The sequence below is a fragment of the Strongylocentrotus purpuratus genome, unplaced genomic scaffold, assembly GCF_000002235.5.
Source record: "Strongylocentrotus purpuratus isolate Spur 01 unplaced genomic scaffold, Spur_5.0 spur5_scaffold_17, whole genome shotgun sequence".
Classification (NCBI taxonomy): domain Eukaryota; kingdom Metazoa; phylum Echinodermata; class Echinoidea; order Camarodonta; family Strongylocentrotidae; genus Strongylocentrotus; species Strongylocentrotus purpuratus.
Window position 1 is genome coordinate 19,546,067 of NW_022145602.1, and position 6,206 is coordinate 19,552,272.

Sequence of the window (6,206 nt, forward strand, 5' to 3'; positions counted from 1 at the left end):
GTATCCAGGATTTTATAAGGGAGGTTTTTTTCTTCTTCCCAATTCGTGAGAATATATTTAGCGGCGAATCAGCTAGCCGGTAGATAAGGAGGGGGATGGGGGGGGGGGGGGGGTGGTGTTTGAACACCCAAAACGCCTCCCTCGATACGCCAATGGCTTTGTTTCATGGACACAACAAAACTGCTGTCAAAGTAAACTTCTATAAGATTTGGAGTATTAGCATAGCCAGATATTCGCACGTTTTGATGGATATGAACGTTCGAAAATTGAACAAAGGTGTAGGCATAGTCTCACAATTACTGCTAGAATAGAATAGTATTTACATGTACCAGTGATTTACTGTTACATATCCAATCAAATATTCAAATTTTGTGACAAAACGTAATTTCAAGATATTGCTTAATATCTATAATGGGGTATAAGGGAGAATGAATGAGATATCGAACAACATATTCTGTTTCTGTATACATTGTAAACCTTGTATAATACTGTACTACATTGTTTTCCGTGCTGAATGTAACGCTTTATGCAATTACCTATTTATCTTTTTGTGTGTATGCAATTCTTAAATAAGCTGCTATCGCAATGCCTGTAGTAGAGTGGGTTAACTTTCAGTTTACAGTGGTGTTTTGTACTTCGAGTCTTTGAAACCAACATTATTTATGAGCTATTGATGCAAGAACTTGGATTGATAACGCGATCATAATGACTTCCGAGAAATAAAATCGCCCTGTCCATCAGCCATTGAAATGTGTGAACATTGGAATGTCGCATATTACGAATCTAAACATGATTTATGTGGGATATACACACTATGAATATGACGGACAAAGAAAGAGGACAAAATATGCAGTTCCTTATTCTACCCTCAACAATTGCTGTGGTAGACAAAGGAACATCCCTTCACTGCTATTATGTAAAAATGTGTATTCACATGTATATTCACCTGTTCTACACATTTTTACAGAATAGCAGTGAAGTGATGTTCCTTTGTCTACCACAGCAATTGTTGAGGGTAGAATGAGGAACTGTATATTTTGTCCTCTTTCTTTGTCCGTCATATTCATAGTGACAATAGGGTATTGTAATCTAGCTTCCGTTCATTACTTGAAAGTCTTTGTGATCTTGTTACAATTGTAAATTTCTTCAACATTTCATCAAGCAATATTGAAACAGTAATAATATGTGTGAGGTTAAAACCTCTATGCACGCTATAAATATATATAATGATATATATTTTGAATTGTTGATGTTGGGTCCAAATGTTGGCTTATATGTATATGAATAATTAACAAAGTGCTGAAATAAATACATCTTTTTATATATATTTCTACTTCAAAATGTGTGTTGTCTGCATTTGTTCTCGAATATTTTGTTTTGCCATCTATATCTGTATTTCGTATCTCGGGGGAATGATCTGTAGAGGTGTCGTGGTCGAGTGGAAACGTCCCCGGACTGTCGAACACAAGGTCCGCGGTACGAGTACCGCCGCTGCACTAATGCCCTTTGGCAAGGCATTGATCTACATTTGCCACACTCGACCCAGGTGATGTAAATGGGTACCTGGCAGGAATTAATTCCTTGAATTGCTGGAGCGCTGTAGGCCTTTAATGGCAGCTAGGCTAAAGCTGGGGTAATAACAAATGCGCCTCGGAATAGAATTTCTAGATAGACAGCGCTATAGAAATACCTTTTATTATTAATATTATTATTATTATTAAAGAAAAAAGAGAAACAAATCGAGTAAGAGATGTGAGAGAGAACGGGGTGAAATAAAAAGATAAGTAGGAGGTCAGGAACACTTAAAAATTTGATATACGTTAATTTTTACATGTTTTATGTAATTTTAGGACGATGTGAAATGTGGGTATCAAAAGAAAGACAAAGAGAGATGAGAGAAGGACAAAGAGAGAGAGAGAGAGAGAGAGCGAGAGAGAGGGAAAAATAGAGAGAGAGAGAGAAAGGGGGGAGCTAGTGTGGGAAAGAGAAAAACAAGAGGGAGAGAGAGAGAGAGAGAGAGAACGACAGATCGAGACAGACAGAGAGAGGCAGAGACAGACAGAGGGGTAGAGATCGATCGAGACAGGGAGACTGAGAGGGGGAAGAGGGGAAAGAGGTGTGGATGGGTGAAAAGGTAAGAAAAAAGAAGACGCCAAGACCCACTGCCATCAGGGACGTTGCTAGACCTTATTCAGTGGGGGGGGGGGGGGGGGGGGGGGGGGGGTGTAGAGGCCAACGATTACCGACAAAACTAGCCACCAATTACCGACAAAATTAAATGTCCCAATATCTACAAATTTAACCCTATAAATCCGGGGCCGAAGGCTGAATTATTTTTCCTATGGACTATCTATAGTACTTGCGTATGCGCAAAGGGTCATTTTCCTCGACGACATGAATATACGAATTATTTCGTCAATTTATTCAGCATTATAGCTATATATTTTAATGCAGGCGCGGAGCTAGGATCTTATTTTAGGGAGGGGCGGTAGTGAGCAAGCGAATCACCTTAAGAGCGCGCGGAAGCTTAGACGTTTCCTTAAATTATTAGGAAAAGAAGACGATTTATCGTACCGTTCTCGACTGTTAATCCTTTTCTGAATGAATTCCCCCCCCCTCCCCTCCTCCTCCTCCTCCCGCGCGAAGCGCGAAAGCTTTGACGTTTCATTAAATAATAGAGAAAGAAGGCGATTCTTTGAACCGTGCTCCACTCTTAATCCTTGTCTGGATGAAGTTTCCCCCTCCCGCACAAAGCGTGGAAGTTTTGACGTTTCATTGAATTATTAGAGAAAGAAGACGATTCGTATACCGTTTTCGACTCTTAATAAGCCCTAATTGTCTGAATAAAGTTTCCCCTTTCGCGCGAAGCGCGGAAGCTTTGACGTTCCTTAAATTATTAGAAAAAGCAGACGATTCGTCGTACCGTTTTCGACTCTTAATCCTTATCTGAATTCAGTTTTCCTCCGCCCGCGCGAAGCGCGGAAGCTTAGACGTTTCCTTAAATTATTAAAGAAAGAAGACGATTCGACGTACAGTTTTCGACTCGTCTAAATGAAGTTTCCCCTCCCGCGCGAAGCGCGGTCGCTTTGACGTTTCATTAAATTATTAGAGAAAGAAGACGATTCGTATACCGTTTTCGACTCTTAATAAGCCCTAATTGTCTGAATAAAGTTTCCCCTTTCGCGCGAATATACTGGTAGCGATATACTTCTTTATTGCTTGCAGCGAGGAGCCATTGCGGTCCTTCAACTCGGTGATTGCTGTAGCAATCACCGTGTGGTGGACTGTTGCTAAAATCGATTTTGATTCGTCATTATTGATTTACCAACAGAAGCCATTGGACCGCGAAGCGCGGAAGCTTTGACGTTCCTTAAATTATTAGAAAAAGCAGACGATTCGTTGTACCGTTTTCGACTCTTAATCCTTAGCTGAATTTAGTTTTCCTCCGCCCGCGCGAAGCGCGGAAGCTTAGACGTTTCCTTAAATTATTAAAGAAAGAAGACGATTCGACGTACAGTTTTCGACTCGTCTAAATGAAGTTTCCCCCTCCCGCGCGAAGCGCGGTCGCTTTGACGTTTCATTAAATTATTAGAGAAAGAAGACGATTCGTTGTACCGTTTTCGACTCTTAATAAGCCCCAATTGTCTGAATTCAGTTTCCCACTTTAGCGCGAAGCGCGGAAGCTTTGACCTTTCCTTAAATTATTAGAAAAAGCAGACGATTCGTTGTACCGTTCGCGACTCTTAAACCTAATTTGTCTGAATTCAGTTTCCCCCCTCTCGCGCGAAGTGCGGAAGCTTTGACGTTTCCTTAAATTATTAGAGAAAGCAGACGATTCGTTGTACCGTTCGCGACTCGTCTGAATGAATATTCCCCTCCCGCGCGAAGCGCGGAATTTTGGGCGTTTCATCAAAATATAGAGAAAGAAAGACGATTAGTCGTACCGTTGTTGAATCTTTATCCTTGTTTGAATTTAGTATCCACGAAAATGTCAACTATCTGATTTCTTTAGCTGATATTATAGGAAAGTAAAACTTCTAGAAAATACAAGTATTGTAGTTGTAGTCACTCTCGAAGTCGTCACAGCGGATAAAAAGTCACAGTTCGTAGGGAAAAAAACTTGTCGGCCGACCGACAATATATACATCTCACCGACTTTAAACTTCTGTATTGATATAGTACACGAGGATCGAGCAAGAATACCGACATAGCTGACCCGACAAAGCAACATATTTACCCGTGTCTAATTTCTTGACGAGACGACTCCACCAAACAACCACCCTCTCTCTTTTACTCCCACTCCTTCTCTCTCAGGCTCTTACCTCCCCCTCTCTGAGACTTAATTTATCAAAAATGTAAATTAATCAGCCTAATCACACATTTTTGTAATGAATATCCGGACAATTCTATGTAAATTTGTCGCCTATTTTACTCCAAGAGAGTCGCTAGGTCAGCATGCAAAATGTCCTTTGCCTTCCCAGATCAGACACATACACGCTGAAGTGCCCTCAGAATATGTGATTATTTTTCCGATTTTTATGTTCAAATGTGACGGAAAAAATATAAAAATCAAACAAACATTAATTTGTAGAAAGTATCATTTATTCAGTGGATCTCATTCAAAATGCCAAAAATAGAGGAAATATCACCACTGGCCATGGGCGGTAAATATACAAACAACGTTAACCCATATCTGAAAATTGCAATGGGTATCCAACATTGTCCCGAATGTGTGATGCAGGTTGTTCATATTGTGACGTCATCGTTTCGCATGTAAAATAACGCCGTCAATTTACTTAGTGAGTGGGTTCAGGAAAGGGTAACAAAATTGCATTTAATCTATTCCTCACAACAGTGAGGGCTTCAAAAGTACTTTGCTCAGAGGCAAAGGCCTTTCTCCGCGATCCACATCTTGTTTGCAAGAAAATTGCAACGGATATCCCTTCTTTTCTTTTCTTCTTTTCTTTCTTTTCCTTTCCTTCCTTCTCTCTTAATTTTTTTTGCGGGGGAGGGGGGGGGGGGGGGGGAGGGGCAACAGCATGGGCGGCAAGGCCCTGTCGGCCCCACGATCTCCTTCTTTCCCCTTTTTTCTTTTCGTCTTCCTTTCCTCTTCTCTCTTCTTTCCCTTTCCCTTCTTTTCCTTCCTTCTCTCTCTCTCTCTTTGTTTGCTGAGGGGGAGGGCAGGCGAAGGCCCCTATCCACACCGCGTTGGTAGGAAGAATCACAATCGATCTCCCGTACCTTTCTTTTCTTTCCCTTTCCCTTCTCTTCCTTTCTCTCTCTTTTAAGTTTGCTGTAGAAGGGGGGGGGGGGGGGTAGACGAGGGCCATTTGCACCCCCGATCCCCAGCTTGTTGGCGGGAAAACTGCAACTGATATCCCCCCTTCTTTTCTTTCCTTCCCTTTATCTCCTCTTTTCCCTTTTTTCTTTTCCTTCTCTTCCTTCTCTCTTTCTTTTTGCTGGGGGGGGGGGGGGGCAACAGCCTGGGAGGCAAAGCCCTTTCGGCCCCCCCCCCGATCTCCTTCTCTTCCCTTTTCAATTCTTCTTCCTTTCCCCTTGTCTCTTCTTTCCCGTTTCCCTTATTTTTCCTTCCTTCTTTCTGTCTCTCTCTCTACTCTCTCTCTCTCTCTCTCTCTCTCTCTCTCTCTTTTGCTGAGGGGGGGGGGGGGTGGCGAAGGCCTTTCGCCCCCGATCTCCTTCTTTTTCCTCTTTTCTTTTCTTTTTCCTCTTCTTCCTTTCCCTTACTCTCCGCTTTACCTTCACTCTCTCTATCTCTCTCTCTCTCTCTTCATTTTTTGTTGGCGGTTGGGGGGTCAAGGCCTTCTCGACCCCCCCCCCCCCACCCCTCCCCTGGATCCGCGCCGGGAAGACCTGATGTGTCATCCCTAGCTAGCTGACAAAGCTGAATATGGCTTATCCAGTCGTTTCATTCATTAAGTATAATTATATTGTTTTGACTATGTATACGTGTGGACTAGAGTACGGACATTCGGTGCGGCAGGCGGACTATTGGTGCGGGACCTCTTCCACACAGATTGTCCGTCAGACATTTGAGGCGCGCACGGAATGTCCGACACGGACATTCTGCGCGGATAAAATCCGCACCGATCGTCCGATCTCGAATACTCGGACGATCGGTGCGGGTTACATTCTACGCGGTCACAGCGGCTAGGCGGACACGAACGTTTGTAACACCGAGGCGAGTC